We start from the raw sequence: 18,635 nt of genomic DNA, 5'->3' as shown, positions 1-18,635 counted from the left end.
AAATGCAAGAAAATTTGAGCAGGAAATTGTGTGGCGGAGAGAAAATGGCTCGGAAATTGCGTATTCACCGAATCTATAGCAGAGGCAGAGAAAAAAAATAAATACCCAGAGTAGATCGCACGGTGAAAAGAAAGTCGGCCAGCCAATATGCTGGCTGTGGGTCTCCAGAGATACGAAGTGTAGGGTCGCGGAAAATCTGATTGTAAGAAATAAAACAGCATGAAAGCGAAGCCCGCGGAAACCATTACGCACAAGGAATGCGGGGCGCTCGCCACAACGCCAACGTAGCGTTGGAAGCTGGAATTGCAGTTAGTGGTTGTCAGCACTTTGGGTGATCTTTATCTAACTCATTATTTTGGCATGCGTTCGCTTCACTTCTTTAGCATGCAAAAAAATAATGGATTCCGGCATCATATAGTAAAAGCCTCCAAATGAACCAAATCATTCCACATTATTAGTGTTTTAGAATAATCAGTAGTAGTTTCTTGTCTTTTCTGTCACTAATGGCGCGCGATCCGTCCAGCATAGAACAGGCGTTGATACTGGCCCGGAAGTTTTCCTTGGCTTCCCCTGTGAACATTTGATTCACCGCTGATGGCGATGTCGGCTACGTGGGGAACACTAGGCAGTTCAGCATTCAGCAGAGTGTCTGGATATTGCGTGTGCCGTTCATGTTTACTCCCATAATTATGTTCATCTTCAGAGAAATGTAATTGGAAGCTAAGGCAGGTTTCTGCCCATAAACACTTTTGTGAGCAGTATGGACGTCTCCTCATTTCATGCTCTACGAAATAATGTCCATTTCAATGCACTGGACGACTTTTCGGGCGTGCATGCCCGTTTTTCTTTGCCCTTTTTGAAGATTCGTGCGCACCTTCCGAATGTGCTGATTGCGGCGACTTTCAATACTTGGTATTCGCGGAAGGTCGTTCGTCTTCTGTGAGAGCAATATCTAGGCATCGGTTTCATCCATCGGCATATTTGCTTTTCTCTTTCAAAACTTTAGATTTCAGCCTCCTTCTATTTTGAGAGCGAAAAGTGGCTGGAATGTGTGGTCGAATTTGCGCTAGTGGCTGCGGGGCGTCGGTTTCGATAACACGAGCCCGTACTCGCGAATAATGGACACGGCTCGCGAGAAGGAGTGCAGTCACCTACGGGTGCAAGCACTGATATTGAGTTGATTAGCTGCAGCCGGCGCGGTCGATAACTGCCAGGTCATTTCTCCGCTCTCATTCATCGATTTTCTATCCTCGAGGCGGACCCCGTTCAAATTGCGTGTCTCACATCTAATAGCTTGGTATGGGCGGGCACCTAGACGCTCCCCTCAGCCGATAGTAACTACATGGGAAATGAAAGAAGCGGAATACGGACCCGTGACATTAGTTTTTTTTTTTTTTTTTGTGGAGATATGTGTTCGGTTTTCGGCCAAGCTGTCGGATCTAAATTTGACGTAAACGTCTCATTATCAGGCCTAAGCTGATAATGAGACGTTTACACATTCCTCACATTAAAGTCCTTTGTTTCCATTGCCTGCATCGCTCAACGTTCGCTTCATTAGGTCTAAAATTCGTTTCTTGCATTGCGTAAGATCATGCAGGCACAACAAAGAATAGCTACATTCATTGATTCCACAGGATGGGAAATGTCGCGCTGTTAATTTTTGATGTAGTTTATGGTGCGCGATTTCAAACTTTTCGGTCCAGCCCCGTTCTCTCCCTTCCTATACTACAATTCGGCATGTATTATCATTCCTCGGGAACTAATATTGCAGCGTGCATGCCCACGCGCAGAACCTGGTATGGTCAGATTCACTTACCTGTTCGAGAACATAGTAAAAAGATCTTCACTTCTTTTTGCTCTACTCTTCTAAACCAAAGTGCGAATTCATCCCTGGCCTTGCACAGACTAAACTGGCTTGCACTGGCTTGCACAGGGACGCTTCTCGAGCAGAACTTATTTTTCGCTCACATGCTTGCGCTTAATACGTGCGCTCTTTGCTACCTCTTACTAAGGCACAAACGCCAGAGAAACTTCGACACCCTGAAATAACTTAGTTGAAGTTTCTCATTTTCTGCATGTGTCAGCTACAAGCACCTAGGTGCAACAGCGAGCAAAGACATTTTACTCGCGTGCTCTGGTTAGTAACAAAACATTTCAAGTGAAGGTAAACTTTCTGAACCAAATCTATTTCGGATCGAATGACTGCTCCGGAACCAAGGACAAGAGGTAGGCAGTCGAAAGTCGTTTTCCACCTGTGGTATCTTGATATCAGAAATATATCAGTAGTGGCTTTCAGCTCAAGATGTTCTTCAAAGAAAATATTATGAAAAAGTAATATTTTACGCATAATATCATCGCTACAAAAACTTGAATGTAAGGATGCTTACAGAAGCTAAAATAATTCTGATTGTGTGCACAACCTGCGTTTTGCAAATTAAAGTATCCTTTCCCGTGTTATGGTTATCTCATTATTCCAACAATAATGCTCACACTTTGAGGTACTTTTCAAGTTGTTGCTCCTGATCGCAAGCGTTAAAAACACAACCCAAGGAAAAGTGCGTGTTCAGAAAATTAACAATTAACCAATTGTAAGGAGATAGCGCCACCCAGCGGCGTTCGTGAGGAGAAGAAGACAAAGCACGAGGAGCGCGTGCGGAGGGGAACGCGGGGCAGGTCGAAGAGGATTACGGGGCAGAGAGGAGAAGAGCGCGGTGGACGACGGACGTGGACGAGTTCTGCTGGCTCCCCGAGTTACGGGCTTGGGCCTCAGCCGCAGACGTCCGGGCCACCAGACCTGGACATCCATCGTCGAGAGCCTCAACCACCAGGCCCAGGCGCCACTCTTCTCCGACCATCCGTCAGCTGCTCCACACAGGCCGCCTCTGGCGCCTACGTGACCTTTTCCGGGTTACCAGACCTGGAAACCGTGCCGGGAGCCCACAGACGCCGACGCTGCGGTAGCGTCGCATCAACATCGGAACGCCAAGAGACTCCTTGACTGCCCGACACCCAGCCAGTCCTCTCCGCTCGTTGCTCAAATAAGACAAGTAGTGTGAACTTTCCTCTTTGATTTTCTTTTCCCTGTATTGTCCGTAAGCACTTTGTTCTGTTCCACCGTGTGTTTCTTTCCCGTGCGTTGCCACCCTGCTCTCTTGTTCCTTTCCTTTTTTCACTCTCATATTGAAATTGGTTTCCTTTCCGATAAAAGCCGCCTCGTTTATTGTTTGTACTTTTGTGTTTGTTGAAAATAAGACCTGCAATCTCACAGAGTCCTCACAAATTTGGCGTCCACTACGACAGGACGAGGTCGGTTTTTATTCATTTGCCTGTTGTGTTAATTTAGGAACAATATGAGCGCTTCAGATTTGGTTGCTTTAGGCGAGCGCATGGGCTTGTGCGGCGCGGAGTTACGAGCGTGGGTGGAGGACGAGCTTCGTAAGGCACGGGAAGAGAGAGCCGCGGAGCGTGAAGCTGCGAAGCAGAAAGTGGAATTAGAGGCACGGAATTTAGAGACGGAGCGTGAAGCTGCTAAGCAGAAATTGGAATTAGAGGCACGGAATTTAGAGACGGAGAAACAGAAATTGGAGTTAGAGGCGCGGAACTTGCAGCTACAAATAAGGCTCATGGAGGGTGGCGCAAATCCTCCGAGTGACCGTGGAGAGCGTAGCGTCGCACCGGCTAGCTCCATTAACCCGCACAGCCTCATACCACAGTTCAATGAAGCGCGGGATGACCTCGATGCCTACTTAAAGAGGTTTGAGCATGTGGCCACGGGGCAGGGTTGGCCAAAAGAAAAGTGGGCAACGGCGTTGAGCTTGTGCCTTGGCGGCGAAGCACTTAGGGTCTTCGGTCGGCTCTCGCCTGAGGATTCCGTGGACTATGACAAAGCGAAGCTTGCCTTGCTTCAGAGGTTTAGGTTCACCGCGGAAGGATACCGAGAGAAGTTTCGCCAGAGCAAGCCCCAGGATGGAGAAACGGCCTCGCAATATGCTGCCAGGTTGTTTAGCTTCTTTGACCGTTGGGTCGAGATGCGGGGAGCAGGCCGCACTTTTGAGGTGGTTCGCGAGATGGTCGTGAGCGAACAATTTCTGAACAACTGTCATTCTCGTTTAGCCCTTTTCTTACGTGAGCGGGAGGGCAAGACAGTTGCCAAGCTGGCGGAGGCTGCCGATCATTTTCTTGAAGCACAGCGGCAAAATAACTTGTTCTTCAAAGAACAGGGGGAGCATACGATGAATAAAGCCAAGGACGAGGTTTCAGGTTCACAATCTCGCCTGCGGTGTTTTCTTTGCGAGAAGACTGGGCACAAGGCGGCGGATTGTCGGACGAAGCCGAAGCAATCGTATTGCACCTGGTGCCGCGAGGTAGGACATGATGCCCAGTCGTGCAAGGCTAAGAGGCCAGGAGACCGTGAGGAGTCCGCCTGTTGCATGACACCTCGATATTTACATCCCGATAGCACTGCAGTGGTAACGCGCGTAGAGGGCCAGTTGGGGGAGATGGTCTGTCCTTCCAACCCAGTGGAAACTGCTATGCCCATAGCGCACGGTGAGGTGTTCGGCCAGCATGGTTTGGTATTACGGGATACGGGCAGCACCGGTATTGTTGTGCGTGAGTCTCTTGTACCGCCAGCGGCACTAACAGGGAAAAAGGCTACATTATTCTTGGCCAATGGGACCCGTGTAGAAGTTCCGGAAGCGGAGGTGGTGATTTCTTCTCCATACTTCTCGGGTAAGGCCATCGCGCGCTGCTTGTCTACACCCTTGTACGACATTATAATAGGCAATGTCCCCGGGGCTAAACCTCCATTCTCTGTCGACCCGCCAGTTCTAACTGATAAGGCAGTTTCCCTTGCCATGACGAGTTCGGTCGATGTTCCTTCCCTCACGATGACAGCAAAGGTTTCAGAGAGTAGTAAAAACCCCACTCTGAACACACTCCACTTGTCACGGCCGGAGTTTCGCCTGAAACAGGAAGAAGACCCGACTTTAGAGGTGCGTCGCAGGAAGTTGGGGCAAATATTTCATGGCAAGGGACAGACCGCCCACTCCTTTGATACAGATGACGGGGTTCTTTTCCGGTCGTACCAAGTGTGTCCCGGCCAAGTCGTTGAGCAAGCGGTGGTACCGAAGGGCTTACGCACGCAAGTTCTTAAGTTGGCGCATAAGAGTGCATTATCCGGCCATCATGGAATACGGCAAACAATAGCTAGGGTGCTCAGTGAGTTTTACTGGCCCGGTGTACAGGCTGACATTAAGAGTTATGTCAGATCGTGTGATATGTGTCAGCAAACTGTGTTGAAGGCAAGGGAGAACAGAGTGAATAACATCGTAGGACGGGAACATGTAAAATCATGGTGGAAACCGAGGTCGGTTTGGAGAAAACGGTTTCACAAAGGAAAACGGAAGTACTAGCCGAAAAAGTTCTCGCGACGGTGAAGTGGTTTGATGTGAACAATGGAATACGGAAGAATGTAGCCCACACCTGTTGTTGGAATTGTTTTTGTTTGTTCATGTTTGTTTCTGAGTGTCGGCTATCTACTTTTTATGCTTTCCGTGTTTCTTCGCCCTCTATGGACGCTTTACGTTGACTTTCCATGTACTCTCTGTGCTGTGTGTGCGAAGGTCTGTGAACGCTTCGAACATTGACGACCGTCGTATTGTGTGTGGTGTGTAGTGTGCGCGCTGTGGTGCGGTGTTCTGTGTTGCGATCGTCGAACGCGTCTGGTGTCGCTCTCCTGAAGTTGAGTTCTTTCCCTTGGAAAAAACTTCCGAAGAGGGGGCCTTCTGTAAGGAGATAGCGCCACCCAGCGGCGTTCGTGAGGAGAAGAAGACAAAGCACGAGGAGCGCGTGCGGAGGGGAACGCGGGGCAGGTCGAAGAGGATTACGGGGCAGAGAGGAGAAGAGCGCGGTGGACGACGGACGTGGACGAGTTCTGCTGGCTCCCCGAGTTACGGGCTTGGGCCTCAGCCGCAGACGTCCGGGCCACCAGACCTGGACATCCATCGTCGAGAGCCTCAACCACCAGGCCCAGGCGCCACTCTTCTCCGACCATCCGTCAGCTGCTCCACACAGGCCGCCTCTGGCGCCTACGTGACCTTTTCCGGGTTACCAGACCTGGAAACCGTGCCGGGAGCCCACAGACGCCGACGCTGCGGTAGCGTCGCATCAACATCGGAACGCCAAGAGACTCCTTGACTGCCCGACACCCAGCCAGTCCTCTCCGCTCGTTGCTCAAATAAGACAAGTAGTGTGAACTTTCCTCTTTGATTTTCTTTTCCCTGTATTGTCCGTAAGCACTTTGTTCTGTTCCACCGTGTGTTTCTTTCCCGTGCGTTGCCACCCTGCTCTCTTGTTCCTTTCCTTTTTTCACTCTCATATTGAAATTGGTTTCCTTTCCGATAAAAGCCGCCTCGTTTATTGTTTGTACTTTTGTGTTTGTTGAAAATAAGACCTGCAATCTCACAGAGTCCTCACACCAATTAACACCAAAGCGCAAGCAGTTTTAGCAACCGTAAAAGCAACATCCTATTCTTGATAGAAGAAACCAAGTGCTGAAAACTAAAGCACACACAAGGTCGTAGCATTTCGACTGCCGCAGGAGGAGGAAAGAAGTTGGGTGATGCAAAGCCGAAACGTCTTTCCATCTCCATTCTTTTGGTCACTGCTTCTACCTTCGTCATGCACCATCCCGATCAGACAGGATAACGTCAGATCCTTGACTTCAAGGAAGGAAGTTCAAGGCAGAAACTCTCTTTATGGTCTAAGTCATGCCAAAATCAAGAATTTACGGCCGCGTTACAATGGAGACAACGCGCAAAGAGTCAAAGGACTATGCGATTTCAGTGCACGTTAAAGATCCACCGTGGCCGAAATTATTCTGGAGCCCTCCACTACGGCCCCTCTTTCTTTCTTATTTCCGTCCCACCTTCTTCTCTTCCCTTAAGGCATGGTTCGGATGTCCACCGAGATGTGAAAAATTTACCGAACCATTTCCTTCTCAAAAAGAAAAAAAATCTTTTGTCTCTACTGTTGAGCAAAACGAAACCTGCAGCGAAAAACCATGCTTCCCCCCTTGGGACACAAAGGAAAACATCCGCATGGCCGTATCAGAACATATATACGGCCCGTGAACAAATCACAAAACTTGTTTTAGCAGTGAAGGAAACTTTTTATACAATGGCTATCCTTCCAGATGAAACAACGAACTTCGCTCGCGCAAGAGGAAAAAACACAGTTCAGGAGACACCACTAAAAATGAAACTCATTGCCGCCGCAAAAAGACCAGATGAAGCAATACGCCAGATGTAAAAATAAACGTTTGCGGCCATTATGAATATTATCAGCGCTCTCCGCGCTCCTAATTAAAGCTAGTCACTAATGAATTTTCTTAAGAACAGCGCTTTTGTCGGCCTGCCTTGATTGCATTTTAAATAAAGCTACACTGCCTACTCCATTTCAGTTCGGTTTCCTTCAGATTGAATCACTTAGAGCAAGAATTCTTCAGGAGAAGCGCGGCTTGGATAGTTTACTTTATATAGATCTGCGAGCTTCTCTTATCACCGTGCTCAGGTTAATAAGACCAAAAACTTTTGTGCTGTGCCATGTCTTGCATGAACTTTCTGAATAAATATAGTATAAGCACTGCTTTTCACATAAATCTACTTAAGTTACTCTAGAATATTATTTTGTCTTCATCACGGTGCTGTGTTTATTAAATTTTACTCGACCAAAAGTGACCAGTAACACATATGGATGGAACTAGAGCTATTCTTTTAATACGGAAATACTGCTATGCTGGCAATCCCCGAACAGCCTTCTGAGCACTTTGATGCTTGGTATTTTACATATCTGCCTAAAATAAGAACAGTTACTGAGAAATAAGAAATTACTGATTTTGCTCACAGATGCATCGATAGTAAGAACAGAAAAGGCAGGCACTGAAAGTTCAGTTCGCGGAGAAGGACGTAATCCGGCAATGTCACATCCATCGCACCTTTTTTGCACTCTAAACATTCCTGTTATGATGTCGACCACACAATAGAACTTACTTTGTGCTTTTCACACATGCTGCCTGTCAACAACAAAAATAAAAGGAAACTGCGACGCCTTCTCAGTAGCGCACAGCAGCGACTTAATGTACAAGTCTGAGACTTCCAGTAGTACCAATTTCTAACGTGGCAACAGCAACCTGGAAGGTTTGAGTAAATGAACTAGCAGGTTCTGGCTAAGATGAATATGCCAACAACTGAAAATATATCGGAGGTAGGTAAATACATTATGCTTAAACAGCGAGAGCTTGCTATAAAAAATCTCATGTTTCTCACACTGCAGTAAAAAAAAAAAACACCGGTCTTCGGCAGACGACGCTTCACAAACAACCAGCTTCGCTTCATTAAACGACACTACCGATTCCGATCATATTTCACGCTCTGCCATGAGTGGTACAGCTGGAAATTTTTTGAATATGTTCAACTTTTCCTATCTGACCGCGAATTAACGATATATCAACGTATGATTGTTCGATCTTTGGCAGCAGACCTCAGTAGGGCCAGGTTTCGTTGCACTCCTTACTATTCCACATGAGCATGGATTTAAGTAGCTGTATATTTCTTTAGCCTAAACACTCCATGAATGTTTAAAATGCACCTATTTGTTTTTTCAACGTAAGTCATACTGAGACTGAACAAAAAATAAATTAACGTGAAACTTTGCGATGAAGAGTGCCATTAACATGTCCAACATTCTGGTACACGCGTTTTGAAAATTTGAAAATTGTAAGATACTATAATAATATATTGAAGGTAATGATTCATTCTGCTAATATTTGGCAAAGTCTTTCTTTTGAAAGGTTTCCATCGCTTCGAGCAGTTAAAGTCTATAGAAAATCAATGGGGAATGCTTCTTATGATAGAAAAAAACGTTAATAGAAAAAAAATGCAAGACTGTCGATTGTGATCTTCGCATACATTCATTGCTAGAGTGAAATCTTATATTATATGAAACAATTGCGTTCATAAATGGTTTCCCTGAATTGTTGAATATGTTTAAAGTCCGGCATGCAACGGCTAATTTCTTTTAAGAGTTTGTTGCTGCTTGTGTAAATAAGTAAATAAGAAAATAAGTGTAAATAAGTAAATAAGAAAAAATTGCTATTGGTTTAAATAACTGTCCCTTAAAACAAGGCTGTGCACTTTGGTGGATGTTGGCAGGAGCACATCAGTCACAATGGTGGCAAACAAAAAACAGCAAAACATTAATGAGACAGCGTTAAAGAGCTCGTGTCATAGAAACTCCAGCGTCGTCGTCAATGACTGCGAGCGAGAAATCTACAAAAAATCCCCAGGAAAGCAATCTAAGAGAAAGGTGGGCCACCTAGGTCACGTAACCTTTAGGTGTCACCACAGAAAATCCCCAGGGAAGCAATTTAAGAGAAAGAGGGGCGCCTAGGTCAAGTGACCTTTTAGCTTCATTACATCCTTCCTACCATATTGTGCGCAAACTGACCACTGCGGTAGGTGGCAGTTAAATCAATGATTGGTTGCCTGGGAAAAGGATCATCGATGGCAGCAAAAGGCCCATCGATTGCAGCACCTGCATCCCCAGGGCAGTGGCGCTTCGCTCAACCGCTGTGCAACTACACGAGGAGTGGTATGAGGACTCCCAGGGATCTATAAATGTGAAGTAGCGAATGACCAGTTCTACATATATGAAAAATAAACCATTACGTCATCACCCCATACACTTAAAGGTGCACTGAAGAGGAATCTGAACTCGTCTTTTTGCCGCGGGAACTCGATCTACACGTTCTGAGCATTCTTAGAAACTTCGATTTATGGCCCTGTGTGGCCGATTTCCTTAATTAAATTGAATTAACGTTCGGCTCCCGCCTTTTTTTTTTAATTCTCCCCGTACGGTGCGCGGAGTCGACCAACGCGTGGAGTGCCTTTCAGCCAGCTCCGTGGAGGCTTTGCTTTCGCTTTATTTTGTTTTTTTTTAGGTTTCCGTGAATAAATAGTTTCATTCGCAGATAATATAGCCGCAAAATAAGCCCGCAGAAATAAAAATACGCGCGGACTATTTGCTTCTACGGACTACTACGTATTACTCCGCCGATGGCAGAGCGGGAAGTCGCCACGGGACTGTGTGAAAGGCACTCCACGCGTTAGTCGACTCCGCCCACCGTACGAGGGAGAATTAAAAAAAAAAAGGCGGGAGCCGGAAGTTAACTCGATTGAATTAGGGAAATCGGCCACACAGGGCAATAAATCGAGGTTTCCAAGAATGCTCGAAACGTGCAGATCGAGTTCCCGCGGCAAAAAGACGAGTTCAGATTCCTGTTCACTGCACCTTTAAGACGGAGCTTAAATGCCACCTGCAATTTTTTTTGAACTACACCACTCACCAACGGCTTGTTTAAAACGGCACTTCCAAGAAAGACGAAATTCCCCAAAATATGAGGCGAAACAATTGCTGCTCAATTTACCGGAAGCTTAACACCACCTTTCCTTGATATTGCTGGTGGATGAGGAGGCAAAGAGAAAAAGCTGCCACTGAAATTTGCAGCACGCGTTGAAATATATCGCTGACCGAACCCGTGAAGCGAAATGGGTGGCCGTTGAACTTATATTATGCTCGATGATGGCGATGTTGCTATAGTTGCCGCTGCTGCTGATGATGATTGTGATAAGAAGGACGACAACAATAATATTAATGAAAAAGAGCAAGTTTTGACTCTCGCCTTGTACAGATTGTCTCTACTGCGTTACCTGTGTACCACTGAATTTGTACATCGCTACCCAGGTTCTGACAAACTGGGAGCACAGGAACATTTTCAGCATGAGCACCAAAGATATAAAAAGTGCCTTGGGCTGGCTGCGAAGCCTTATAAAGCGGAAACAGTGTTTAAAAAATTGGAGTGTTGAATTGTATTTAAAAAGTATTTCGCTGCCTTCGAGCATATTTCGAGCATATTATTTATTCCCAGGTTGCATCTTTCCTTTCATCGGTCAACTTTTTCCACCCCAATCAGCATGGCTTCCGTCAAGGTCACTCTTGTGAATCACAGCTTGCTCTTTTCCTTCATGATATTCACGCCAACCTTGACCTTAATACACCCACTGACGCATTTTTTTTAGATTTCGAGAAAGCATTCGACAAAGTATCGCATCGTCACCTGCTACTCAAACTGTCATGCCTTAATTTAGACCCTTGTGTGCTCACCTGGATCAGCAGTTTTCTAACCAATCGTCTCCAGTTTGTTGTCGCCAACTCCCACTCATCTGCTCTCTCCCATGTCCGGTCGGGTGTTCCTCGAGGTACTGTTTTAGGCCCCCTTCTTTTCCTAATTTATATTAATGACCTGCCAAATAACATGTCATCGAACATACGCCTGTTTGCGGACGATTGTGTGATTTACCGCTCCATAAATAACCAATCAGATGCTGCAGTCCTACAGAACGACCTCGTTAAAGTGCAAGAGTGGTGCGATACCTGGCTCATGAAACTAAATGTCAATAAAACCTTTTTAGTCCCTTTTCACCGCCGACGTAACTACTCACCACCCAACTACCTCCTTTACGGTTGTCCCATAACTCAAACCGACAATATTAAGTACCCAGGTGTCCATATCTCCAGTGACCTATCCTGGCACAGTCATGTTACTAATATAGCTAACTCAGCCAATCGCGTCCTTGGCTACTTACGGCGTAACTTTTCCTTAGCACCCCCTTCCGTCAAACTAATTGCCTATATATCACTTGTCCGACCTAAACTAGAGTACGCCAGTTCTATATTCGATCCTCACCAAACCAACCTGTCGAATTTATTGGAATGTATTCAAAATCGCGCTTCACGATTTATTCTTTCAGAGTACTCATATCGCGCTAGTGTAACTGGACTAAAATCTTGACTTGAACTGCGTACCCTAGCATCCCGTCGTCAACTAGCTCGCCTTTCTCTTTATCATACATTTTTTCACAGCCTGCCACCGAACAACGCACTCATCCGCCCAGCCCATCGTTTATCCCGTCACAGCCATCTCAGAGCAGTCTACCCCCAGCGCGCCCATACCACAACGTTCCAAAAATCATTTTCCCTCCGTACTGCCCTGCACTGGAACGACCTTTCCGGCCATATCGCTTCCCTTGAAGATCTTCAACAATTCAAGACTGCCATCATTTTCTTTTGTCATAACTGCCGTACTCCCCGCCCACCCCTCATGTAATACCCCTTAAATGGGGCCTTTGAGGACTTAATAAATGAATGAAATGAAATGAAATGAATGAATGATCTGCACACTCCTCCCATCTGTTCTCGGAAGCGCCGTACCGGAAGGTAATTTGTACCGCTAAGCATGATCAGTTGCATGCTCCTTGCGCTTCCGGCCATTCTAATTTGTTTGCAAGCAAAGGCTACAAAATTCCACGTCAGCGCCATTGGAGGAAACTATTATCAGATGAAGCCCCTTGCTTACTTTCACCTGAAAGCACTCTTAAATTATGGAAATTTAGATTTATTTCCTCGGTCTTTCTTTACAGGACACGTGACTGGCTCTGAGAAGATGAACTCTCCCAGGGGAAGAAGCCGAAGGGCAACGCAAATCTGTTTCACGGAAGCGTACTTGCGTATTCGTAGTTCAGCATCGACATCCTGGAACACTTGGAGTGCATCTGAGCGACATAGCAAGAATCGGTATACAGGACAGAATGTTTTACAAGCATACCTGTGTGAATGGCGATAAACAATGCCACCGTCTGCGCCGTAGAGTGTTTCATATGTAAACGTCAGTATTAATGTGCCGCGCGAAGAAAATGCTAGCTAGGGAGGGCTGAGCCAAAACAGGACACATGCCCAAAGATTCGCTACCGTGTGATTGTACTGTGACCAAGTGGGAGCGTTCAGCTCGGAAAATATTAAGTGCAAAATGATGGGATGCGTGTAGGAGGGTATAAGTTGTCGAATTTTCGCTCTTTTCTCTGCCTGATGCGATGGTCAACAGGCGTTTTTCTATTTACCTTAATTTCTCTAGTAAATTTATTAGGATGATTTTTAAGGTGAAGTTTGGCTGATGTGTTATGAATGGTCCCGTAATTAATTATCTGCATCAGTACCCCACCACCTCAGCTAAATGCTACAGATGTAGGATTAAAGCTGGGAATAACCTGGGAAAAACAAACAACCAATACTCAGTCGTCGTTCAAATGCACCTACAGTTAAGATTCATGAAAACAACTTTATGCATTTCGGTAAATAGTTTTAACCAATTCACAAAAAACGCAGAAGGCCGCCCTCGTTATTTATGGTGCACTTTGAGTGAAGCAGCAAACGATCGCCCCTGATGCCCGAAAGCGGTGACATACAAAGCCGGCGCAGACACTCATCATAAACATGAAAATATGTTTGTACGATCGTTGTCAAGTTACACGTGCTAATGAAATCTATTCAAAAATTAAAAAAATGGTTATTCTACCGAACGGAAATTTTTCTCTCAGCTCAGAAAAGAACATATATCGGCATATTCAGCGACGAGAAATCGTATGAACCTCTAACATTCCAAGTATAGTTTTTTTATTCGATAGAATGAAACTTTAGGGATTACAAAGGGCAAGTGGGATAAACATTTTCAACCACCCTTGACCACCAATGAAGTATACACCAAATAGTTTCAGTGCTACTACGTAAAATATAAAAGAATGGGATTGAACAAGGTACATTTGGGTCGCTGTGTTTCGGCTCCCTAACCACAGGCAAAATGTTGCGCGTCTCTGTCTTCATTATGGCGAAGGCTTACGTGGCACGAAAAAACAGTGCGTATCTAGAAACCGTTATTGCTGAATTACAAGAAAGAACATAACTATTTTTAAAAGTTATCAACTTCTCTAGCGCCCATTTTTTGAGTACGGCCACCTGATGTTACGCGGAGACATGTAACAGGCTGAACACATGTGATAATGAAATTGTTATTTATTGCACCTGTTCTCACTGAGTGAAAAAGGCAGAAACCAGTGTCTCCCAAGCCTGCCTTAAGAAAGCTTCTTAAGCGCAAGTGCCTTTCAGGAAGCTCCTTCTGATGTTTGGTTATTTACTGTCGCGGCGCTCACTTTCATCCAGAACTGTGGGTGTACCGACTACGACTGCCCTGATTGCATCGCTCTCCCATTTTGCCTGCCTCTCCGATGCGCTCGCTCAGGTGATCGGAAGTTCGCTATGAGGCCCTGGCTTGCCATACAGACGCAGCGCACTTATCATCTTTTTCCGTAGCTTTTGAGCGTATCATGTATGACGTGCTTCGCCGTCATCATGAAATAAAGATGAGCCCACCTCCGTATCTCTGCCTCTCCCTTCTCGCATTTTCACTTTCCTTCACCTTCCGATCATTTCCCGGGTTTCCCCGGGGATTTGATCCCGGTCAATGCCAAATCTGCGGCTTCCAGTTTCACCATGGGGTTTACTTTATTTTTTATATATGTGTCCATGACCAGTGGAAGGAGAGGAATGGGTTGGTGGAGTGATAGCTGCGACCTACTGCTTGCATTTGGCGTTTCCAAGTAGGACATGACAAACGGCTGGCACCTGCACCTGCGCCGAGGAGAGATTCTTGGAGCAGGAGCACTCGTCTTCGATCGCACGTCCCAGCTGCCGCAAGGTGGTCCTGCCTTTATCTCCACTTGCCGCTCACTGTTCCGCACCTTCTATCGCCTAGGGAACTTTGCCCTGAACTTTCCACTTCTGCACTGTCTGTGGGTTTGAATAACCCAGCCTTTTTTGCTGCTTTAACCGCTTTAACTCTACTTATTCGCTAAGCTCTGCATCTGATAGAACATTCCTTTCTCTTCGTTTTCCAGCATTCTGCTTGTCTAGGTGAGCCTTACCTTTTTTGCCTGCTTTGGTTAACTACAGTTGCTAGACCGTGTTTTGGTGTTAGTCCTGTAGTTTGGTTTTGAGAAAAAATGCCTCGTTTTCGCTCGTCGCTACCTACCTATTCGAGGAATCACTCTATCAGTGGCTTCTGAAGAATATTTGAACAAATATACGGTCATGAGATTACATTGACGTTCTTATGCCACCTTGCTGTAATCAAAGCATTGAAAAAATTTTACCATAATTCTGTTTCCTATTTTCCTTTCCGCCGCTGTAAAAATCTTCGGTTGAAGAGAGTCACCGGCTCTTGGTCTAGGATGAGTATTAGAACACATTGTACGATCACCGTTCACATTCAGTGGCAGCCGTTGATCGGTGTTTGCTGCGTGCCATAAATTATTGTAACTTCTCGATAGCTGGCGCTCGCAGCAGCCCATCATCCCGATTCCTGATTAATATTTCCCAATCATATCGCCAGAGTCACACTAATTAGCATATTTTTAGATAACTTGGAATGCTGCGCTCCAATCAATGTTTATTTTAGAACAATTGTAAGCCAAAACACGCGGAACTGTAGAGGTATATTTTCTTCTCCTCTTTCGATAATATCTGTGTAAGAAACCTTTACTTGAGCTGAATAAACTCGCACTGTTGTGTAGTCGACAAGTGCCACATTGTTCGGCTGGCCATACATCACCATTCACATGTGCACTACCGCAACCGCACAGTGGTAAAGATGTGCTCATAAGTGTGGTCATGCATAGCCATGCATAGATATACAGATGTATGACCGTACAGATCATTCGAGGGGTAAGCCTTATTCATTAAACAGAATGGCTCTGTAGCCGGTGAACAGCATGGGCGGTTCTGGGGCCCACATAACTCTCTGTAAAAAAGAGGGCTGTGCCCATGCGCTGTTCAAATATTGAAGCTCGCTCTCAGCAGTGCAGTTAAGGCTATAGGTGACTCAGGTTGCTTTACATGCACTTGTTGTTTTCGTTGTGGATGTTTCCAGGTTTCAGTGGGCAAGTGGACATTCTTGAGATGTGTTGATAGATTCCTCGGAATATCCTATTTCCGACAGCATCGGTGCCTAGGTGGTAATTAAAGTTGAAAACGAAGCCTCTGCTCTAGGAAGGCTCTGACGCTTCCAATAATTTTCTCTACAGTGGCTAGGCAGATAATAATAATCAATTATATTTAATTACTTTTGTCGAATAAAACAATTTTTTCTGCTGGTTTAAAGCTAAGTAAGAAAGTTTACGGGGCCGAGGAAACCGTTATAAGACAGTGTTGCGATAGTAAATGTAAAAAACTCTGATATGCCATTACAACAAGGACAGCATACGCAAAGACTTACAGCAAAAACACAACCATAAAAATGTTTCCATCTCCTAAAATAAAAGAAAAATAAATACACCATCCTCATCATAAAAACGTGTGAAATTCAACCGATTCGGGAATAAAATACCACGCTGTGGAAAACAGGTGAGGAAACAAAGGAAAACCAAACCGAATGTAATAAAAAGAGAAAAAAGAGAAAATTAAGCATGACTCTTAGTTTCGCAAAGAGTTGCCGCATTTACATTGGATTAAGTCTGGCTGTGTAATTGTGCGTAAAAGTGTTGTTAGCACGTCCTGGGATATTTACTAGCGCCTACTATATGTCGAAAATGATGCATTTCGGCAGCATCCGGACTTCTTTGGGCAATACTACTACAAGGTTTTGAGTGCGCCAGGTAACACACAGTCATTATCTAAGCTACATAAGAAAAACAGTGCTTAAAATAAAAAAAAATATTCGCATATGTTATCAAACTTAACAATAATAGAGGAACGGACCACATCCTAAGAAGTGAAAATTGGTTGGAGATTTATCAATGTAGTGAATAATTTTTATTCTATAGCCGATAGTTTGGATAAATTCGCATTCGTTATGCAAAAAATAAACAAACAGCCGTTTATATAATAAATAATGCATGCTACGCTTGAAGTTTTGCTTTTACCGAAAGTTACCCTGGGACAACATGGAGCAACGCTTGCACTAAGCGAAGTTTTTATTAAGGTAGCCGTCTGAAGAGTATTACATCTATTATATTATTGTCGTTAACAACATCTATATTATCGAGTCTGAAATTTAGAGCGTGATAAGCTTGAACAGGCATTTTGCAGCACAAAATATAGTTCATTTTTTTGTCACGAGCAGTAATCGAAATTAAGTTAAGTTTGCTGTTGACAATGTGCACCGCTTTTCCAGGATTTTATTGCACTTTAATATAAGTGACTCAAAATGTAATCAGGAATAACTGAGCAGCTCTAGTCAGCACACACAATAACACGAACCGTAGTGGATATGTTTGCAGGAATCTAAACGTATGTATACTTAGTATACATACGTTTATTAACAATCCTGTAATATTGTTTATTAACAATCAGTAAGTAATACCAATCCTGATAGGTTTTCTTGTAGGACGGCATGCGTAAATGATACATGAGAATAGGTATAATTGTGTAAATAGACACACCCAGTCTTGTACTTAAGATGCGACTTCAGCATACCTAAACAGTCTCCGCGAATAACTTACAACGGTAGCTTACTAAGGAGAAGGCGGTAATAAAATCAATGAAATGATTTACTAAAAACGAGAGTGTGACGAATATTTTTTGCAGTATTCTGAGAGAGATTTATTTTAGCAGTCAGAGAGTTGATTCAGTTGTTCTGTCTTTTCTGATATGAACTTGTGCATCTGTCGTAACGTTTGACTATCGAAGAATTTATTTACGTGAGTACAACAATTTTTTCAATTCAGAGAAAGAAGACAAGAAGAACAGTTTCTGGGCGCTAGTTGGCCGCAGAGTTCCTTTCACCACTATTCAAGGTTTGGGGTTATGGCTTGACAGAGTTCAACGTCTCAAAGCGACAAATGCTATGAGGGACGCCGTTTTAGAGTGGTTTGGACAATTTTGAACACCTGGGGCTCATTAACATGCACTGCCATTGCACAGCACACGGGTCTCTATAACGTTTCAACTGCATCTAATTGCAACCGTTTCAGCCGGTACTGTACCTGCCTCTTCCTGGCGAGTAGCTAAACACAGAGACACTGAGCTGCACTGGAGGCTACCGTTAAAGATTACGGACACTCTGTCTGTTATCAGTTGGCTAGGAAAAAATCTTGACTCTAGAAATAAATTACAGGCATGAGCAAGGTTCCCAGAAATTAACGCTTCTTGCGCATGCCCATAAAGCTACTCTTTTTCTTAACATCATACATTTGCTGCCAAAATAAGTTTTTTGTTTTTATTGCGCTGTCTCGTTCGGCGAGCATTATAATTATGTGCAATATTTTCATCAACCAGATGATAATTGAAGTATTAAGCTAGTACTTTGTTAAGCAACTCACTGCCAATTAAAAGCTGCGGTACCGGGCGCAGAGCTCTTGCTTTCAGGACCAATGTTTGCTGGTGTCCAATATTTGCCTTGTTTCATTATAGGAGACAAAAAGCTAAAATTTCTTACCTTTGTAGTAAGACGACCGGCAATACCGCACATAAACAGGTCGCAAGAAAAGAGAAAACTGTAGTAAAATGCACCGAATTTTAACCCAATTGCTAACAAGAAGGTGGAAGCGAAAAATTGAAAGCACAAAGTAGGGATGCCAACCACAAGGGCGCTCCATTTGCTTTTTTTTAGCATTGAAAGAGAAATTTGGGGGGAGTGAAAGATGATGGACGTTAAATATAGACGGGGTAACCGGAAATATATGGGCAGT

This window comes from Amblyomma mixtum, chromosome 1 (genome assembly GCF_055824585.1).
Source record: "Amblyomma mixtum isolate Tamu chromosome 1, ASM5582458v1, whole genome shotgun sequence".
NCBI classification, from domain to species: Eukaryota; Metazoa; Arthropoda; class Arachnida; order Ixodida; family Ixodidae; genus Amblyomma; species Amblyomma mixtum.
The sequence above is the reverse complement of the archived record's forward strand: the minus strand, read 5'-3'. Positions refer to the sequence as shown.